Source organism: Schistocerca serialis, chromosome 5, assembly GCF_023864345.2.
Source record: "Schistocerca serialis cubense isolate TAMUIC-IGC-003099 chromosome 5, iqSchSeri2.2, whole genome shotgun sequence".
Classification (NCBI taxonomy): domain Eukaryota; kingdom Metazoa; phylum Arthropoda; class Insecta; order Orthoptera; family Acrididae; genus Schistocerca; species Schistocerca serialis.
In genome coordinates, this window is record NC_064642.1 from 725,183,481 (window position 1) to 725,206,954 (window position 23,474).

A 23,474-nucleotide genomic window follows, 5' to 3' on the forward strand; every position below is an offset into this window, starting at 1 on the left:
ATACTAATAAAGGACAATCGTCAAACTAAACTCGACTGTCAGAAGCCCCGACGGTGCGGTCGAGGAAGTTATGAGGGGCGAAAATTCAAGCGTAAATTTTTTTCGGTACAATGATGGCAGATTATTAATAGAAGAACTTCAGCAGGAGATGATGCCTTGTCAAGAGGAACATATCACTGAACCTGTTGCGAAAATTCAGGCGGCAATTGAAGGCATTACTGTGCAAGTTACTTTCGATACAGGAGCAGCAGTAAATGTCGTTTCTGAGAAGTTATTTCAAAGAATTCTTCAGAAAGCAAATCCACCGATATCTCGTGTTCAATGTTGTAGAATTGTAGGTCCTACTGGTCATAAGTCTTCTCAGGTTAAAGTGCAGACTCAACTCCAGTTAGATATAGGAAATGTAGCTATAAATTGCACGTTCCTTGTAATAGAAAAATTGGTTGAGGACTGTATCCTGAGTATAGATGAATTTAGAGAGAGAAATTGGCATATCGATTTTTCTCTAGGCCGTGCCAGTTTTACAATAATGGATCAGAAACATCAAGAGAGTCTTCTCAGGGAATATAGTACCCATGGAAAGTATTGTCAGTGACGAAAGCTGCAAATGAAGTGTATACATAGCAAATCTGCACGGTATTACCAGATTAATTACTTGCAACCAGTCTTAAACCCTGAAGTTATGGTATATGAAAAGATGCAAGAACTTGAATATTTGCAACAACAGCAAAGAAAGCAATTATATGATCTTCTACAGGAATATCATGAAGTCTTTCAAGAAAGACCTGGTGTAATCAAGGGATACACATGCCATTTAAATGTGGATATTGTGTTAGAGACACAGACACTTTGACTGTTCAGAGATGTCACTAAACCCGTTCGAACATGTAAACAATCACGCATGATATGATGTATCATGCAGCGTAACTTTCTGTGACAGTGCGAGAGAGAGAGAGAGAGAAAGAGAGAGAGAGAGAGAGAGAGAGAGAGAGAGTCAAAGATTATTACTCTGTGGCGCTCAGCGCTCACATAATTATTCTTAGGATATAGAACTTTTGTTCTTCTTAAGAGTAAATTTTAGGAGAAGAGAGCCATTCTTGTGATGTAAAAATCGACGCCACTGCGAGTTTTTGATTCACATTGAAAACTATATGTTTATATGGAAGGAAATCAGTTAATAGAACAATAAAATATTGTTCATTTCAAGAAGGTACGTGTTATAATACACCCAGCGTAGACTTATATAGTGATTTAGTAATAAATACCAGCTTGAGAACAGTTCCGACGGAAGCGTTCAGTTCTAGTGAAATGGTTCGATGTTTTCTTCGGAAAAGAAGTCACGTCATGGATCATTCAAATCCGCAATAGTACCTGGACATTTCTCAGAACTGAAATCAATCTGATTGCTATGCAACAGAGCCCCGAAGAATATTTCAGCGTACTTTGGTTACCACTTCCAGCTCAACACGGTATCTGCAGCATCTGGAGCAGATTTCTACAACAGCGGAAGCGTGTAATCGCTATCAGTTTCACACATCACCCTGTGTACGCTGCATGTATTTACCCATAAAAGTGAACATACAGTTACTCACATACATAGAAAGACAATACAAGGTGGTGTGGGAAACATTTCAGTATAAAGGTCCTGTAGAGCTACTCAGCAATTAGCCTAGTAGTAGTAGTGGTAAACAAAAATATTTCTTTTTTTTTTTTTTTTCAAAGGAGCCATTATAATGAGGAGCTCCTATTAGACGGAAGGAGTCCGACAGCTGACCGGTTCTAGTCATTCCACCAGGAAGGAGGTACATGGCTTGTGTTGTCTGAAGTTCAACCATGCCTAGACGGTCAATACCGCTGTTCGATCGCGTCCGCATTTTTACTTTGTGCCAGGAAGAGCTCTGAACGAGGGAAGTGTCCAGGGGTCTCCGAGTGAGCCAAAGGCATTTGTTCAGATATGGAGAAGATACAGGAACCGTCGATGACGTGCCTCGCTCAGGCTGCTACTACTGCTGTGGATCACCTGTACCTACGGATTATGGCTCGGAGGAAGCCTGACACCAACGCCACCATGTTTAATAATGTTTTTCGTGCAGCCACAGGACGTCGTGTTACGACTCAAACTGTGCCCAGTAGACTGCATGATGCACAACTTCACTACCGACGTCCATCTTTGCAACTACGACACCATGCAGCGCGGTACAGATAGGCATAACAACATTCCGAATAGACCGCTAAGGACTGGTATTACGCTCTCTTCACCCATGAGTGTCGCAAATGCCTTCAGAGACGTGTTTGAAGGCAACCCAGTTAGGCTGAACGCTTTAGACACACTATCCAACGAATGCAGTAAGGTGGAGGTTCCTCTGTTTTGGGGTGGAATTAGGTTGGGTCGACATACGCCCCTGGTGGTCATGAAAGGCGCCGTAACGGTTGTACGGTTCGTAAATGCCGTCCTCCGACCGATAGTGCAACCACACCGGCGGCATATTGGCGAACCATTCGTCTTCATGGACGACAATTCGAGCCCCCATCGTGCACATCTTGTGAATGACTTCCTTCAGGATAACGACATCGCTCTACTAGACCAGTCAGCATGAACCCTTTCGAACATGCCTGGGATAGATTGAAGAGGACTGTTCACGGACGAAGTGGACCATCAACCGCTCTTAGGGATTCACACCGAATCACCGTAGAGCAGTGGGACAACCTGGATCAACAGTACCTTGATGAACTTGTGACAGTATGCCAAGAAGAATACAGGCATCCATCAATGCAAGAGGACGTGCTACGGAGTATGAGAGGCAGCAGTGAACACAGCAATCTGGACCATCACTTCCGAAGGTCACGCTGTATGGTGGTACAACATGTATTGTGTGGTTTTCCATGAGCAATAAAAAGGGTGGAAATGATGTTTACGTTGATCTCTATTCCAATATTCTGTACAGGCTCCGGAAATCTCGGAACCGAGGCGATGTAAACCTCTTTTTGATGTGTGTAATTGTGTAGAAATAGTATACCATTCGTATTTTGAACGCTTGTTAGGTATACTCAGTGTGTCTGAAACAATAAGTTTCCTCCACACAAATTATGTTCTGCAGAAGCACTTCATTTACAATGCAATGATACGCAATTACACTGTAATTCACAGTTACCGTATTAGTAAGTGGAATATTAAATTGCTTTAGCGCTTGCGGAAGAAGGAATCCTATCATCCTTTACCGACGCAATCTTATTTTCCATCGTCACACAGTACTATGTTTCTCTGCTCTGATTTCTGGAGATATTCCACAGGCATCTTTGCGGCCTGGCGTCTGAGAGAATACCAAGAGGCAGCAGCAGACTGTAAAATACACCAGAACAGAGATGATTCTAAATAACATTGTTTAATTAATTAGATATGACTTGAGAGGGATAGAATGACGGATGGTAGCATTCAGTGTAAGGGGATTTAGAAACTAGTCTGTAGTATTATGTGTGGTATACAGAAGTGACTAACTATTACTGAGGTAAGCAGCTTAAAAATGAAATGTTGATAAGAGTGGCCTCCTTGACCACTTCTCCCAATCGGGGACCATGTCGACATTAATAGTTCACAGATGAAACTATCAAAGAGAGAGAAACAACAAGGAATTATAGTTTTGAAGCAAAGATATGTTTAAATACTGATATTGTAGATAGTCTTACTCTGCGTTTGAGTGGGATAACGAGAATAATATCATTTACTTTTATCAGACGACCCAAAATCGCAACAAGCTTCCTCTGTCAAACTTGCTGACAACAGTTAAGGTGTATATTTGTTGTGTACATAGTTCCGCGTCGTCAGCACGTACACAACTTTCCCACTAGACCGCGCCCCGCTAAGCACAACAGTGCAGGCGCAGCACTCGTCCGCCTCCGCACTACGAGATGGCGCTGTCTTAGAGACGGACCAAATTCTGCTTCCGCCGAGCCTTGTATTAGTATGTAACGCACCCAATGAGATTACTGCTAATGTAGAACCTTTTCTCCTCGCGGATCACACTCGCGCAGTGATACCGGAATTCGCGAGGTATTATAACGAGTGTACAGGCCTCTGATCAGTCAGTCTGCCTTAGTCTGTATGAGTCTGCATTAGTCTGCACCAGTCTGTACCAGTCTGCAGTCTGCATTAGTCTGTAGTCAAGTTTCAGTCTGCGCCTAATAAGATTACCATATTCCTGTATATAGCCACGAAGATAAATGACTAGACACGTTGTCAAGTATCAGAGATATGTGAGAATAAGATGATCGTACCAAGACCAAAGGAACTTCACATTGTCAACTGTAAACAGCATCCAGAATCAAGTTATGTAATGTCTATGATTTTTATTATTTTAATAAATGTGTGTGAAAATTAACCAAGTTCTGTTTAAAGTTGGTCACCGTCAATCTGCTACTCTAAGCGTGCAAGTGGCATTTCTATCGTCTGACCTCATGGCAGAAGATAAACACGCCGCGATAAAACCACGAGACATATTGCTGACACTCGCCTACTTCGTTAGAGCGACAAGTCTAATAATCTGATGGTGTGTGTATCGAAGGTCTTACAGTACGCACACCACAATATTAGAGTAAGTCTGACCACTTCCTGGAAGGCAACAGAACAGTTCAGTGCAAAAAATATGACACAGCTTTATTTTTGCAATGGCCGCTTTACCCAACCTCCCCTACTTAACATTAGAGGCCTGTGTTAATATTTCCCCGTTCTGAATTTTGTTTTATTTCCGTGTAGCGATGTAAACTGCCTTTTTACAGTCAATACTTCACGTAAATGTGGAATATTGTCTTCTCTGTACAATGATTTCGGTAAACATCGAGACTTTTTGAAATGTACGACAATTTACCTTAGACGAAAAAGGTGACTGTTTATAGCGCAGTGTTCTGCTGTAACTGTAACTAAATGTAATGAAAAGACAAACATATAAATGGGAACTAGTAATTTTTTAAAATTAACACAGTCGTCGGAGAAATCATACTTTAGGTTCTTGCTACGTACAGAAGCTACCTCTGAGACGTACACATTGGACAACACTTACGACGCAACTTAAGACCTTGACCAACTATATTTCTCACTTTAATATTCTACTTAATGATATACAGTTGAACTTCTCCATATGAAGAATGAATTCTAGTGTCAGAAAAAAGGGTATACTATCATAATTGGAAACTACAATAGCATCACAAATTCAGTGATCTATCGTAAGAACATTCTCTTCAACCATTAACTCTTTAGTTACATTCAGTGTTAGAAATGTTTTAAGTAACAGACAACAGAAGATTCCCATCAGTCATACAGTGGTTCATGAAGTCGGATGGATGATAAAAGTAAACTAATTCTTTCCTTTTTCGAACATTATACTACACAATACTGACACAATTATTTACTGTAATTCAAACAATAAATGACACAATTTACGGACGACGTAGTAATGCTGTTGTTCAGTGTGTATATTTTTGGTTTCATCAGATATCATATTCCACATCACAACAAATCAAACTGCACAAGGAAGAAACTAATAATAATTTATAGCTGCACCCTAACATCTTGAGGAAAGCGACTAATTACATTAAACGAATCGTTATTGTCCTCGTTTTCCCGATAAAAGCAATCTCAAGATTTCATCGGCCTCCTAACTGATACCATCACACTCTGTTATAGCAATTAACTAATGTGAACGAAAACCTGGCCAGCTGTTCGATACTCAGATCGTCTTGAAGCGGTTGTTTATCCATAACGTAAGTACTTCCAAAATATATATTTCCTTTTTCTTTATAATGTAATGGTAAAGAATTTGTCGTCTAGTCTTAATAAAAGAAGAAATTTCAGACATTTCCTCTAATTTTATTCTCTTATTAGAATCAAATGAATGATTTATCTTTTGAAGGTACTGGGGTCTTTGGGTAGGTCCTTGAAACCACAACATGGAACGTAAACATAACGTACAAAAAGCAATTGGTTAAAGTGTCCACCCTTTTTTCTGTTTAATGTAAGAGAAACAAATTGCCATTAGCCAATAACAATGGTGTTACACTAACGTTAATGCGTAATATTATGGGCACACAGTCGATATCTAAGTTTCTCTTTTGTATCTTGTGCAGTTTTGTCACCACGCAACTGCGTTGCACTCAAGAATAATCGTTTAAAAAACTATAAATTTTTCAGTATGTACAAAGGTTTTATTGAACTGTAAACACGAAATTCTCTCTCCATCATGCAGGAACGATTCCTTTTTTCTCGTTCATCAGGCTTCTGACTGGATTGATAGTGCCCGCCACGAATTCCTCTCCTCCAGTAACTTCTTCATCTTGAAGTAATACTTCCACCTGTGTCCACAAACATTAGTTCGATGAATTCAAATTTTGTCTTTCCCTACAGTCTCTACCCTTCTCAAGTCCTTGTAGTACAATAGAGCTCATTCACTGACGTCATCTGTCGACCTAATTTTCAGCATTGTTCTGAAGCACCGTGTCACAAATGCTCCGAATCTTTTGTTCTTGTTTCCCCACTGTCCATGATCCATTACCCCACAACGCTGTGCTCCAAATGTTCATTCAAAAAATTTTCTTATTCAAATTAAGGCAATTTTTGAAAGCAGTTGACTTATCTTGGCCAGGAATGCCCTTTTCACCTGTGTTAGTCGCCTTTTTGTGTCCTCCTTGCTAGGTCTGTCATGGATTATTGTTGCTTCAAAGATAGCAGAATTCCTTAACCTCGTCTGCTTCGTAACCACCAGTTTTGATGTTACGCATCTCGGTTTAGCCGGCCGCTGTGACCGAGCGGTTTTAGGGGCTTCAGTCCGGAACCGCGTTGTTACTACGGTCTCTGGTTCGAATCCTGCCTCGGGCATGGATGTGTGTGCTGACCTTAGGTTAGTTAGGCTTAAGTAGTTCTAAGTCTAGGGGACTGATGTCCTCAGTCCCACAGTGCTTAAAGCCATTTGAACTATTTTGAACCACCTCGGTTTTCCGTCTCTGTTATTTTCATTTACTTTGCCTTTTTTTTCCTTTACCGCTGTATCCACAACCTGTACTCATTAGACTGTCCATTGCTTTTAACAGATCTTGTAAGTCTTCTTACTTTCCTATGCCCACATTTTACCATATTTCTCTTCACGAAAACGCTCTGCAATATTTGAATGAATGCGTGATTGAGTATTTGTAAGTAGAGAATCGACGTAATTTTTCTTCTCTCTTATTTGTAGTGTATCTCTAATTATCAGTTGACTCATTTTTTACATCTGGCACATGGCCTGAACTGACCGTTGGCAATAAGCTTCCGTCTGCTTTTAAGAAGTACATCCTTTCACTGACAATCTTAGAGCACTCATGGGAAGCTCTGATACGTTACATTTAGCTTTCTGTACGAATATAGTCAGAATCGTTTCGGTGGGAACAAGTCACAAAGGTAATGGAGGTTTCCCAGCACCTGCCGGATTTGGTTAAAGGCTGGCCCCGCCAGTGCGTTTTCTCGTTGGTCGCACCAGTCATAGCAGGGCAGAGGTAGCTTTCCAAAACCTTTGGCGAACACATAGAAGCTGTGCCCATGAACTGAGGAAAACGTGCTTTTGTGAGCACTCCTAGCAGAATGAGTACCATGATCGATTTCTAATTCTGTGTGTGATAACATTCATGAGTATTCTCTGGGTTTCAAAGAATGACTTTTTGGTGTCTGGTTACCGATCATGTTGCGATGGCACAGTTTTCTCTTAAGTCTTGGAACATCACGACTGTAGGTAAGCCATGAAGACTTCAGTAGTTTGAGAATCAGCGGTGATTATTAGAACCTCCGTCACTACAGGGATCTCAGTCTCTGGACCTATATTCATTGACATGCTTTTATCCATTAGTTGTCTTCTTTTTGATGTAGCTTTGCTTGATTAACAGACGTAAATGTGAGGATTTCGGAAATATTTGGGACTTATTACGTCCCCAAGTGTATCTACGTTAGCATCGTGCTCACATATGTTGAATGTTCATCCTTCCCATCCCCTGCCTCTTAATGAACCATAACGATAATTTTATCTTCTGTTGATACTTGCTGATTCAACTGAGAAAATTTATGTTGTTAGGCAGGCAAGAAAGGAAGTATGGAAGACCCTGGGACACGAAGGTGTCGCAATCTTACTACCCTCTTCAACAGAATCATAGGTGAAGATATGCTCCCGGTAGTCTGGACAACTAGTGTCACTCTGAAAATCTGGAAGCGGAAAGGTGATGTGACAGAATGCTCGCAGTATCCATCAGATCAACTCCATTGCCACACCATGAAGATCTGTGAGCGTGTTGTTGACTCCAGTATCAGCGCAGTTGTTTCTATCACCCCAAATCAATGCGTGTGTGAGCCGTGACGCCATTGAGTCAGTAGACCTGTCTGGTGCCACTGACTCAGGTGTAGTATCGACTATCCTTCTTGCGACCCCCACTATCAATATCTGTGAGGAAGAGTTGGTCTCTGTGGGTTGTGTCCTTAGAAGGTCTTTCCTTGTCGTTATATATACCGGGTTCGCTGGCCCGAGAAGGAGGCACGAAGTTTTTGGATTGGCGGGAGCGTCGCGACAAGAGGTGGTCACGAGGTCCGAGCGGACGAAGCCACAAGCTGGGTAAGGAGGGCCTGCGTAGAGCGAAGCGTCGACCACAAGCAGCAGGCCGACCTCCCGTCCTTTGGTTGGCAACATTCGTGTCGGACGACCGCTCGTGGCCTGGTGCCCTCTTCCACTTGGCTTTCATCGGCTCCACTCAGTAACCGCTGCGACGCATCGTGGATCCATGGGACTGCTTGCTGATAAAGGCGAGTAACATTCTGTAATCCTCGGGGTGATTTGTTTCATTGTCTGCCTGCTCTCATTATTTTCTGGTTGGTGCCTAACCCTCAGAGTTTTACTAGGGCGGCTCTTTGGTCGTCAACAGAGGCAGTAGTATTGTACTAAGACATTAGTTATCGTTTGAAAATTTCTCCAGCTATTATATTACCTTCCCTTTCTGGTTTGTACCCGATCATTAATGTTCTAATTAATCAGCTCTTGCTCGTAAATACATCCGGAACAATTGTACTATGGTACAGGTTACCGTTAAAGAAAAGAGGGACTTTGCAGTTACATTTAGCTGTTAATCGGTTCGATTCTTTCATTGTAATTACATTTCTCAGTCATTAGTTACAATCTGAACAACCTGTTGCATCATCCTGTTCGCTTCTGTGTTTGAAAGACCGAGTCATTTCGGTGTATTTTAGCTGCATCTTGTGGTTCTACCGAGTGAGTTGTCTTGTAATAAGGTTTCACAAGTAATGTTTTAAGATGTTCCTTCAGAGCGGTCTTAGTAACTGGCAATCAATGTAACTTTGTAAATGTTAACAGCCAACTGTCACCAAGGCTTAGATTAAAATAAAATAGTCAGAGGGGACGGGTTGGGATCCAGTAGCACCTTGGTTGCCAATTGAAACTAGCAGGTGGGTTGCGTTGAAAAAATTGGCTCTGAGCAGACTTAACATTTGAGGTCATCAGTGCCCTAGACTTAGAACTACTTAAACCTAACTAACCTAAGGAGATCACACACATCCATGCCCGAAGCAGGATTCGAACCTGCGACCGTAGCGGTCGCGCGGATCCAGACTGTAGCGCCTAGAACCGCTCGGTCACAGCGGTCGTCGCGGCCTATCATGCTTAAGGTGCAGTTACTCACGGAGGTCCAGTGTCGGTTGTGGTTATCGTATGGCAGCGAAACTTGGCAGATGTGTTACTGCATTCACGTGAAACAGATTTATGCTAGGAAATATCAGTTCAGATTTTGGCCAACCGGTGCAAATTTGCCAGTGTACTGCGTCTCGTCGAACCATCCGACGTTCATATCGAAGAAATTGTTAAGCAGCAGTTAATAATAAATCAATGTTGTGCCCTTCTCAGCTGTTTAACTTTTTCTGCCCAGACGACATTCCTAATCGATTACATATGGAATCATTTCTATACGTCATTCTTGTATTCATAGCGCTAGATTTGAACCTGGTGGCCAAAATTGAGAAAAATTTTCTCTAGAGCAAATTGATTTCGCATTAACATGTTAGAATACCTAATACGTTGCACTACTATACGATAATTAAAGCCTTCAACGAACCTCTGTGAGTAGTTGCACTTTTGTTATAACCACTTGGTAGTTACGGCAAAGACAGTTTTTACAAACTTGTCGTGTGCAGATTAAGTAACGGAAGATTTATTCCTCATTTCGGTCATCAGTCTTTAGATTTATTCGATGCAATCAGCCTGGAATTCCTTACTGAACAACATACTGGAAACTGACGATCGAAAATACTATGACCTCTGCCCAAGGCGAGACTGAATGCTGCCTGGTGAACCTGCATGCACGTGGTGCCATAAGAAATTATGTAACTGGAGCAGAGATGAACGAGTAATCGTTATAGCGACGATACTTGCAACAAATGGGTAAATAAACTGACATCAGCGACTTTGACCAAGGGCATGTTGTTATAGTTCGCCAGCAGTGAGTAGCGAGGCTGGTCGGCTGTGACTTGCTTCAGTCGTAGGTATCTGAAGTAAGTGATTGAATGTCACTGAAAACACGAGTATGAGACAAAGTGTGTTATCACAGAACATAGAAACTCACGTACAGCCATCCAGATTTAGGTTTCCTGTGATTTCTCTAAATCTCTCGAGACAAGTACTAGGATGTTTCCTTTGAAAGGGTGCAGTCGTTTTCCTTCCCCACCCTCCACACAAACCAAGCATGTGCTCACTCCCTAATGACCTCGATTTCGACAGGATGTTAACTCAAGCTTCCATCCCTCCAAAGACCATGGAGGCTGGAGGTTGATGGTTCCCTTCCCAGTAAAGCACGATGGAGATGTGGAAGATCTGATGGGAGAGTATAATCCTCATGCAAGCACACAGTCTAGCGTGCATTGTTAAACATGCGTCTCTGCAGCAGTCACTCTCCGCGCATTTTGATGCAGATCTAACAACATAGTTGATCACATCTGCTGTGTGGCACCGAGATGTAATTGTATATCAATGGAAATGTGTCAGCTGACTGGATTAATCATGTTTCTTGGTACACTAGATCGACAGCTGTATCAGCGTATTCCATCATCCAGGAAAATGGCTGTTGGAGTCACACATTGTGCCATGGACACTTACCACGTAACATTTTACTATGGGGCAAGTTCTCCTGGGCTTCCACGGGACATGGCACCATGACAACTGAGTACCACGTGATTATTGCCGACCACTTCCATTGCTTCATGCAATAGCAATTACCAGCTAAATAAATGTCCATGTCACAAACAGCGATCGTGTTACAGTGGTCTGAGGAACATGAAGCAGAACTCGTGTCAATGTCTGGGACAGAAAATTTACTTAATCTGAGTCGAATAGCACACATCTGCCGCCCGGTGTGGCTGAGCGGTTCTAGGCGCTTCAGTCTGGAACCGCGCGACTGCTACGGTCGCGGGTTCAAATCCTGCCTCGGGCATGGATGTGAGTGATATCCTTAGGTAAGTTAGGTTTAAGTAGTTCTAAGTTCTATGGGACTGATGACCTCAGATGTTAAGTCCCATTGTGCTCAGAGCCATTTGAAGCACACATGTGGCATGCTGTTGGGGGCATTGTCCATGACCTACACCCTCTGTATCCAATTTGCTGAAACTGCTTGACATTTGCGTAGACATTTGGTGATACATACTTCTGGAACCGGCAAAGCACTTGCAGAATAGGCCATACATAACTACTGCAGTATTGAGTGCTGAAAATGGATCAACATGCTACTAAGCAGGTGGTAATACTGCTTTGGCACATTAGCAGTAGGGAAATAAAGGTGAAGTGTTATCAGTCCGCACTGTTGCCAAATTTACTCGAGATGGCAGTTCTCATGGGGGTTCCACCCACATCCTCTCCCTGGTTGCAAATGTGGCAATAAGACGTGGTATCACCACCCCCACTCCTTCCTCCTCTTCAACTTCCCCTCCCCACCCGCACTCCACCCCCTCCCATACCCCACTTCCCATCCCCTTCTCCACTTCTCCTCCCATATCCCACTTTTGAATTGGTGGGAAAAAGCGTCAGTCAGTGCTGAGTTACTTGGGAGGAAAGATATAAGGTACAGCCTTTATTTACTGTAGTGGTAAGTGTGTTTCTGGTAGTGTTACCCTACTTATGAACCATTTCACAACTGCCCCCACACTTGATCCCCTCCCTGCTCCCACTTTTTCGAACACACGTGTATGCATGTTCTCATCAAAGTCTGAAGACCCACTGTTCTAGCCCATGACAGACTGTGCTTGAAAGTATCCAGGTCCTCCCCCTGCCCATTCTTATCAGCTGTTGGGAGTGGAAGGTATTGTCATTATAGTAGGAGGGAAATGTGTTCAATCGGTGAGATGTTGGTGTTGGTCGGAGAGGAGTTTAATCACTGCATTATCTGTAAGCAAACAGCTGAGCACTGCATCCTCAGCCTTCTACAAAAGGAATGGAAGCAGGTGATAATGGACGAGTGTAATGAGAATACTTTTTGGGAAATAATGGTGATGCTGTGGGATAGAATAAAGATGCTTTTCACAGCGCATATAAACTATGGTCTGTGCTAGAGGTGATTGTGTTTTTTGAAATTGCTGATCAATCCACAGTGCAGGCGACTAGTTCCCACCCCTGCCGCAGCCCTCAGGCGCCGATATTTACTGATAGCATGTGTCTGGCTGTTTATTGTTGGAGCTCACTACAGATGCCTCCCGCTGCGTTACTGCACGCCCTATACGACAAACACTCGGCAGCCCTTGTGCTCCCTTTATTTCTCATCAATTTCATCCTGGTCCACTACCCCTGAGAGGTTACCTTGGTGTAGCTTCTGAGGATTTGTACACAGATACATGGTAAGAAGAATAGGACAGTAAATTGTCACTCAAGTGTAGGAAGAGCTGTCTCCTACCGAACAACAAGTGAAATAGCTGCTCAGAAGCTTGTACACAGTTACATGGTAAGACGGGACGATGGCAAACTATCAATGAGTTGTAGGAAGAGTTGCCTCCTACCTATCGACAAGTGTACTGAAGTTGAGGAAAGTGTTCACAGACACATGAAAAGAAGGGATACGACAGCAAGCTATCACTGACATGTAGGAAGGCCACTACTCGCTACCACAGCTGATGGAAAATACTTCACTGCTCTGGTAACATGAAAAATTCACCACTCATAAACAACAGACCATAATACAACACATTCACTGAGAATTGAGGCAAATCGTTGCAATAACACAACCACTCCAAAAACTAACCACAAACGATCTTGCCGTGAGAGGGTGATGGTAGCTGCACATATGTGGTTACAGATGAAGCAGTTAGAACCAACCTCTCCTCCTACCGACCCACCTCTGTGCCTCTCCTCCCCCGCCCCTGTAGGTAATGATACCGGTTTTCTAGACCTGTTCTAGCCTGTCAGTGACATACTGTTTCTGGTCTGCAGAAATCAGTCACAGACAAAAAAACTTAAGAATAGGCCTTTTCGTGCAAGCCGTTAAAGGTATTTCTCGGAAAGACTGGCGCTCCTGCAGCAACAGCGAAATTCCCAGCTATCATCACAGATAAAGAACAATGGTCAACAGTAAAAAAGGTTGTGGATTCTCCAGCACAGTCTGAAAGTGGTCCCCAGAAAAGTAAAATCAGGCTAATGTAGGAAAAACATTGAAACAATATGTCCAGTGTACATGAAATACAAATGGCTATTTACACAAGTCATCTCAGCGTGTGCCGATCCGCCATCTCCCCGGACTGGTGCATAGCAGTGTCCGCCACTGGATGTGGCTATAATCTCTTAATTCAAACTGTCCAAGGGCTGGCTGACTGTTGGAGGTTTCAGACGTTCCACTGTACCGAAAGACAGTTTTGTGTGTTTCTGCGTGTTCTTGCATACAGGGAAGGATCAGATATTCCACTCGCCTCACAGCATGTCGTCTTTAGGAACATTCTTCTGAGTGAAAAGCTTGTTGACAACACACTAGGTCAATTTGCGGGTGGTTGGAAACTGCTGCAGAGAGAATGCACACACACAAGCAGTGAGGGATGTTAGTGTTGAAAGGGTGGTGTTCCTGCTGTACAGATGGTGGATGAATATACTGTGGAGGAACTTTACACAGCTTACTTGCTCCTCGTAGAGTAACACATTATGCATCTGCCTAAAGTGTTGCTATTCCTAAGAGCTCAACTGCAGTAAAGTCAGCTCATTTACTTACAAAATTGACTGAGTAATCACAAACACTCACTTGTTGCGTGAAGTATTGCCATAATGTATTCCCTAGACGAGAATCTCATGCTTGCTGTAACGAATATTGTGCCGACAGACCTCATCTCACATCGTGTAAAGGGTGTAGTCCTACACTTTTAAAACGAATGGGTCAAATGGCTCTGAGCACTATGGGACTTAACGTCTGAGGTCATCAGTCTCCTAGAACTTAGAACTACTTAAACCTAACTAACCTAAGGACATCACACACATCCATGCCCGAGGCAGGACTCGAACCTGCGACCGTAGCGGTCGCGCGGATCCAGACTGAAGCGCCTAGAGCCGCACAGCCACAAAAACGAATACTATGACGGTGCAAATAGTGAGTATAGTACTAAAATCAATTAAATTTCCAGTTAAATAAGTGCAAACTCACTCATGGTATGAAATTATGCTTGCTGCAATGAATATTGAAGCGTGAACATTTGCGTTGAATGTACTACGAAATAAGCTCTTAACACCATTCAAGGGCCCTTAAACATTTATTCAGTAAGCAAGCTCCACACACTAGAAGACTTCGCCAATGTCGTAATGCTAGAAGGACCAAACAATAACACGATAACCAATATTGAACAAATATTCCGTGATGAATAGACGTGCTTTTCTTGTGAGTGGTATTGGTGCGTCTTAGGAGCAACTATATATATATATATATATATATATATATATATATATATATATATATATATATATATATATATATATATATATATAAAGGACAGCAGCGTCTTTGTTCCGCTGTGAGTGCACACCAGCCTTGATTCTACAGGAAGACGAAACAGATATTTTCTGTGTCGATTTTCATGTTAAAACTATATGTCGTTTTATAAATCATGATTGTGAGTACACTATAGAGGTACAGTGTTACTTCCTATAATTCATTGAAAACTACAGCCTTTTATTAGCAGCTGCAAATACCGCTTTGTTCGTTGACTGTGATCATATTAATCAGTCAGTGGAACGTGCAGAATCGTGCTGCCAGAAAATAGGACGCTACATGGTGTAAGGTCGTAACAAAGTGATGCACCTTACCGAATTTATAAAGTGATGACATGTTCACAGGGTTGTAGGTGATGCTCGACGGAGAATGATCACGTACAACAAATGTTGTGGTATGTGAGGGATCACTCACAATCTAGCGTTAGCTTGGGCTTTAGACTGTGATAGTAAGAAATGCACAAAATTGTACGACTAATATAATGTATCTCTAACAGAAAAGATGTTTACGATGGAAACACGACTTTCCTTTCAACCGTACGCTTGTGTTGGAGATGTCTTTTTAATGATTACCAACCCAATTGATGTCTCATATCCATGGCATATTCGGCCCTGTTTCGAAAAGAGCTGTCCCTTCTTTGAAATTTTTGTAGCCTCTTTCCTAAGTATCTCATCGGTCTCTCTGTACCTCGTACTTGTTCCTTAGTCTTTGACCCCACTCCCTGCAGCACTGCCTATGTGATCGTTCCAATCTGATTTACTCAGTGACCAGATGTCAGGACGCACTATATCTGCCACCTTCTACGTCTTGTGGAAGACAAGAGTGGGCTGAGTTAATGTGACTGGACGGTGCGTTATCTACTCGGTGGAAATGAAAGAATTTTCATAGATTCGCTGATCGTGTACACGGCGTACGGCCACCGTTAAACGGCGCTGCCTCCCGCAACACCAGACAGTACACAATGGCAGTGTGAGAAATTACGGTAGTTTCTCTAATTGTTGAATTTGGAAGACTTGGCATCATAAGGAAACTGGAAGAAGGACGGCGGGTTTGCTACTGCTCACAGCAATCTACCGGTACTACAGTCCGAAGCGGTGACCTCTGCATTGTGCAAGAACCCCACCTGAAACCGCATTTAAAAGGATGCAGCTGCACAGGATATCTGCGTGGCAGGGGATTCCGATCACCTGTACTTCGCTTTTTGTCGATAGCTAAACCGCTTGCGAAGAGGTGAGGAGCATTGGGACCGGGATCGTGTGCGCTTCACAGGTGACAGCCGTGTAGTATTGGTGAAAGCTGGAAACGCATTATGCACCCAGAAACATTGTCTTTTTTTGGTGCTATGGTATCAGCGGACATGACCACAAATTCCTTGGATAACGTCAACACTACTGTGACACTGTACGTCTTTCAAAGCTAAAACGCATAACAACTTGTACAGGCACTCTTGTCACGAAACGATATTCGGCGTGAAATAAATCTCGTCAACCACAGACGGTATATAGGACATCATCCATTGTCAGTCTCGCTGGTGAAGGAATGGAATGATTTATCAGAAGAAGAATTTCCTATCACTACTGCAAGCAGTTGTAGAGCGTGCATCACCATTTGACTACCTTAGGTCATATTTTCTAAGCTTGTAAGTACTGACGCAAATACATTACCTGCCATTAAAATTGCTACACCAAGAAGAAATGCATATGATAAACGGGTATTCATTGGACAAATATATTATACTAGAACTAACATGTGATTACATTTTCACGAAATTTGGGTGCATATATCCTGAGAAATCAGTACCCAGAACAACGACCTCTGGCCGTAATAACGGCCTCGATACGTCTGGGCATTGAGTCAAACAGAGCTTGGATGGCGTGTACAGGTACAGCTGCCCATGCAGCTTCAACACGATACCACAGTTCATCAAGAGTACTGACTGGCGTATTGTGACGAGCCAGTTGCTCGGCCACCATTGACCAGACGTTTTCAATAGGTGAGAGATCTGGATAATGTGATGGCCAGGGCAGCAGTCGAACATTTTCTGTATCCAGAAAGGCCCGGACAGAACCTGCAACATGCGGTCGTGCATTATCCTGCTGAAATATAGGGATTCACAGGGATCGAATGAAAGGTAGAGCCACGGGTCGTAACACATCTGAAATGTAACGTCCACTCCTCAAAGTACCGTCAATGCGAACAAGAGGTGACCGAGACGTGTAACCAATGGCACCCCATACCATCACGCCGGGTGATACGCCAGTATGGCGATGACGAATACACGCTTCCAATGTGCGTTCACCGCGATGTCGCCAAACACCGATGCGCCATCATGATGCTGTAAACAGGACCTGGATTCATCTGAAAAAATTACGTTTTCCCATTCGTGCACCCTGGTTCGTCGTTGAGTACACCATCGCAGGCGCTCCTGTCTGTGATGCAGCGTCAAGGGTAACCGCAGCCACGGTCTCCGAGCTGATAGTCCTGCAAACGTCGTAGAACTGTTCTTGCAGATGGTTGTTGTCTTGCAAACGTCCCCATTGTAAATATACAGCTGTAACACCTACACCATGGTATGGACACCGAAGGAAACTTGCACTGTTCTCATTCCAATGCCGTGACTACCGTTCTGCAAAAATTTGGTGCCAAGCAGAACAGCAAAACTCCTATAAATTACAGGAGCGTATCTGGCATTGAGATCAGACGAGTGGTAAAGGAGTGATCCTCATACGACATGGGCAATGATCGGTGTGTGTGTGTGTGTGTGTGTGTGTGTGTGTGTGTGTGTGTGTGTGAGTGTGAGTTGTGTGTGTGTGTGTGTGTGTGTGTGTGTGTGTGTATGTATGTATGAGTGCGTGAGTGTGCGTGTGTGTGTGTGTGTGTGTATGTGTGTGGTTTGATAGAGTTCTAAAATGCAATATAACGCGTTAAAGTGCGGTTTACGAACTTCGACTGGACGAAACACACATTTACTGTGCCGGTGTCACTATTCGTGACACAAAGATGGCGCTGCACTCAAAGTGAAATAGGAAGAGGATACGATCATTTTTTTTATCTGTGACGAAGTTATTCACACTACGCATTTTCTTTCCTGAGTTGGAGATCTGCGAATCCTGTAAAATCTCCTACATCAGCAGGTAGCGTACAAACATGATAGATTGTACTGTACATTATTATGACAGTCCATGTAACTGTTACTGAACAATGCGATCATATTTAAGGTGACACACACACACACACACACACACACACACACACACACACACACACACTCACGCGCGCGCGCGCGCGCTTGCACGCTAGCGACCATGTTATGACTGGAACTGCAGAAGATGCTAGGTATGTAAGAGAAGAAAAATATGTTTATCTTTTTTAATCTATTTTTATTATTTCTCAAATTTTTATAACATCATCCTCTACACCATAGGGTATTATACTCGACATCGGTGCCGGTGGTGGTAAGGGCGATCAGGGGAGTCTGATATCGGGAGTGGTGGCGTCGGTGAGTGGAGGCTATCATCGAGTGGCAGTGGGTACCATCACGGTGGTGGTGGTGGTGATTTTGTTGAATCGGGTATCGGTCTCAGTGGCTGAGGACTATCTGACATTCCACTTGCAAATAATGATAACTGTTTACAAGAGTTACCTGCAAATATTTTGCTTATGATAATTACATCAAGACATAGTACTTCACATTCAATTCCCACAGGATAAAAGCAAATGAAACTATCTTGGTGGCTGGTCATCTCATATGAAGTCTGTGCCGCGAATCCTCGGTCTTATTATGCTACCGACCGAGCCAACTCTGTATTTTCTTGACACGCTGCCTCGGCAAGGGATCCTCGGCTACAGTGCATTTCTCTGGTTACGTCTCTATGAGCCATATCTCACTCAGTTCACTTTACCTCATGAAAACATGGACCAATTCAGTTTATCGCATCATATAGTCCTTATCTGCTTGAATATATAACCTACTTTAACCGTAATATAAATGAATTTCAAAATATGTGCAGCGCAATGGAGCACCTCTATAGGTTTGTATGGGAGAACAAAGTTCACACAGGATTTACACAACCAGCACCTCATTGAATCACTAATCTGAGAGTCGAACTTACGCTCATCCACCCCGTTACCATCATTCTTACTGCTTCCATAGAACATCGCACCTCAACGGATTATTGATACGTAGCTTTCAGATGCACTATGTGGGGTCTTGCCCGCACGTCGCTGATTGGGTGTCTACGGGATGCAGCGTTCTGGGAATGCTATACAACAGTTTCAAACAAATAAGATTAGTAGTTTTATTTCCATAAAGCAAACTGACAATACTTAACTGTCTTTACAGCAAATATCGCTAGCGAGAGGCGACGTGAAAACAGTACAGTACTTGGTATACACAGAGTCCAAGGAAACACTTGATACTGAAAGCGTGGCACTAATCACGTTGCACACTCGGGTCGATCATGTGCGGCTCACAGTCAGACTAGCAGGAGCTGCGTTTAATGCAGCTTGTGCATGGGGCGGGCCTGGCATGGCGCGGTGTGTTCTGCGCACCATTGGCCGCCGTTTCTTCACTCCCTTCTCTGGTCTTTCGTTTCGCATCTTCGTTACGGCGTTTGTGGTTACGCCAGAACGCAGTAGGGAAAAAATATTGTCTACTACGCATGAAATACGTAAACAGAATGCCAGTTGCTCTTTCACAATGCATCCGACACTACCTTATACATTGAAATATGATTTATGTAATTCACAGTCATAAAACGATGTCGACACAGAAATTTGTTTCTATATGTGGTAATTCATAAAGATTTAATTGGTGTGTGTGGCGCTATTTACTATATTAGAAGACCCTTCGGGGGTACCTAACTTTGACGTCTCGGTTACAACATTGGCTTCCGATGTCTGTGACAGAAAACCGTGTGTGGCAAAGTAATAATATGCAATCACTCACTGGGTTACACAGCCTCAGAGCATTCAGAACTCAGATCACACCTCATCCCTAAGCACAGGATTGATTTGCTAACGTATCTGCTACGCCGTTGACACTGAGTCCATCTGTGATAACTCCTCTTTAAATCGTCGAACCTCCAGAAACTTCTCAATACCACTGAATGAATCGTTACACAAAGAAGGGGATTGAAATCAAGCTATCTGATATGACTAAGGATGAGCTACAGTGCAATTATAGGGAGGTAATAAAATAGTCTGCATAAGGTCCTCTGGAACTCTAACTATCCGAACAACTCTGCAAAGACAGAGACTGTCAGTATAAGGCCGAAATAAAAAAAAAAATACACACTGCGAAATCGACACACAGCTCATCTGCATGACGAGATGTATTTTCATCCTAGCAGAAAGCGTGCGAGATTAAATTCTGTGGTACTCAACATGATTATGTACTTATGTTCAACCCACTCCACTTCCTTCTCTTCCGTCTCCTCCTTCTCCTCCTCTTATTCCACCTCCTCCTCCCGCCACTCGATCGCGTTGAGGAGATCATCTATTTCAATCAGGATCTCGTGCTCTGCGGGTAACAAAAGATTTATTGCTTATATCGTTAAACTTGTTGATGGATTTGTGATTTGAAGTGTTGACAAGTATTTTCAGCTGCACAGAAAGCACTTTAATTACACACACACACACACACACACACACACACACACACACACACAAACGGTTTAGTGGTAAACACTATGGTGTACTCCATCTCACCATCCACCACCACCTGTGGCAACTCGCCTGCAGATACCAAAGGAAAAAGAAATTACATCACTGGGAGTTATTGGCTTATGGTTCGAATGGCTCTGAGCACTATGGGACTTAACTGCAGTGGTCATCAGTCCCCTAGAACTTGGAGCTATTTAAACCTAACTAACCTAAGGCAGGATTCGAACCTGTGACCGTAGCGGTCGCGCGGTTCCAGACGGTAGCGCCTAGAACCACTCGGCCACTTCGACCGGCTGGGAGTTATTAATCCAAAATTGTATCTGCTGACTGCAGCTACGCAACGACTTCATCACATGCTTCCGTTAAATTCCTTTGTGTTCACTGGTGTGTAATACTACATTTTATTATGGAAATAACTGTGTCAGATACAGTGCTTTGAGTACGAACCAAAGACGTTACTCCCTGCATAAGGAAAGTGAAAATTATCATAGCATTGTTCTGATTTTTGTTATCTCTGTTGCTGAACGTAATTGTAATTACTTCGGTTTTCATTTTGCTCTGATAAAGACGAAAGAAATATATAACTGTGAATATTACGTATTACAACTTGTTAATAACAGCAACAGTTGTATCCAAGGAAGTTTGGAAGGTAGGAGACGAGGTACTGGCAGAAGTAAAGCTTTGAGTACCGGGCGTGAGTCGTGCTTCGGTAGCTCAGGTGGTAGTGCAGTTGCCTGCGAAAGGCAAAGAACCCGAGTTCGAGTCTCGCTCGCGCACACAGTTTTAATCTGCCAGGAAGTTTCAAGAAGGAATAAATGAGTGCTCATCCATGATACAAAGTGAGATGAGACTCGAACGAACATCTTACTCTTTCTAGTAGCTCTAATTACTATAGAGAGTTTCAGTTATATTGTGTCGACATGGAGTTGGAGAGAGGCTGTGGAGGTTGACGTACGAACCTGCAAATAAACACGGAGACTTTCAACGGACTCAAGAGGAATCTGCTTCAGCTCTATATCAATATATTACTACATGACGAAACACAGACAAGGCAAGTTTAGTTTCAATAGACATTTCTGTACACCATTTAAAAACAAGGATACACGCTTATCTTGTTAATAAAACCAGAAAACACAGTAAAAATGACGATACGATCTGTCTACCATGACAGGACTGATCTTGAGTTTGCATCATACACTACAACACACTGTATTTGTTACAAATTTTGTACATGTTACTGATATTGTTTTTCTTTTGCACGTACGATTGATGGAGTATTGCAGAGAAGATACATGTACAGGAGCAAAACTTAAGATCGAATAATTGTAACATTGGACGACTACACGGCAGCGTACCAAAAAAAAAAAAAAAGCACACAATCCACCTTCAGTTCACAAGTGGCCCATCGGGACCATCCGACCGCCATGTTATCCTCAGGTGAGGATGCGGATAGGAGGGGCCCGCGTCAGCACACTGATCTCCCGGTCATTATGATCGTTTTCTGTGACCGGAGCCGCTAATGTTCGGTCGAGTAGCCCCTCAATTGGCATCACGAGGCTGAGTGCGCCCCGAAAAATGCCAACAGCTCATGGGGACCCAGATGGTCACCTATCCAAGTGCCGGCCGCGCCCGACAGCGCTTAACTTTGGTGATCTGACGGGAACCAGTGTATCCACTGCGGCAAAGCCGTTGCCTAGTGCACGAAAAGCAGGTGAATATTTTCATTTCTGTCACTGCCGACTCTTTTAAAGGGTTTAGAAGCGAGTTATTAGTAGCAGACAGGCACTTTTATTGTAAATTAGACGTAGTCAGTGTGAACGATTTGTTTGTGTCAACCATATGTGCGACGTTGATGCTACACAGTCCGCATTAGATTTTTTTCTGATGTGGTGTTTCAAAGTTACAATCAAGCACGTCATTGCAAGAAGAAACTATAAACTCAGCTGTAATTCCAGAGCTGTCACAAGCAGTAGGAGAAGGTACTCGTGGACAGCGTGGTATTATCAACAAGTAACTCACACAACAAGCAGAGCATGTGTTTTGAAATGTGGCAATATATTGGTAAAGAGCTGTGGTGGTTTTCTTGTTGCGCGATCTTAAATCTGTTGAAAGTCGCGATGTTTGATTGCAGGTTCGAGCACCAATTTTCCCATCGTCTCTCCAACTCCAATTCTACGTAATGTAGCTGAAACTTGCTATAGTAATTAGAGTTACTAAGAAACGTAACATCTGTGTTTGAATCTCACTTAATAATTTATCACAGATGAGCACTCAATTATTTCTTCCTTGTGTACAACTTTTACTCTTACTCGAGTTGTAATACGCGACATGGAGGTTTCCCATCAGAGGACAAAGATAACCAGCTGACAACTACTGTTGTGCGGAAGATTCAGTCAGCGGTAAAAGATGTCAAGTAAAATAAGATATTTCTAGCTAAGAAATTGTCAGAGGTTTGCAAGAAACTCGAACTCAATTAAGCGAACAGTTTTATGAATGTTGTAACCGAGACGTCGAAGTTAGGCATCCCCAAAGCGTCTTCTAATATAGTAAATAGCGCCACCCACACAAATTATTTGTTTATGAATTACTACATATAGAAACAAATTTCTGTGTCGACATCGTTCATGACTGTGAATTACATAAATCATATTTCAGTTTATAAAGTAGTTACGGGTGCACTGTCAATAAACAATTGTCATTCTGTTTACGTACACTCCTGGAGATTGAAATAAGAACACCGTGAATTCATTGTCCCAGGAAGGGGAAACTTTATTGACACATTCCTGGGGTCAGATACA

General features: G+C 42.9%; 1 pseudogene; it reads right to left on the bottom strand.

Annotated features, from left to right (window-relative positions):
* Nucleotides 1-22,252: 22,252 nt before the first annotated feature.
* On the bottom strand, nucleotides 22,253-22,370 carry LOC126482820 (5S ribosomal RNA; annotated as a pseudogene).
* Nucleotides 22,371-23,474: the final 1,104 nt, after the last annotated feature.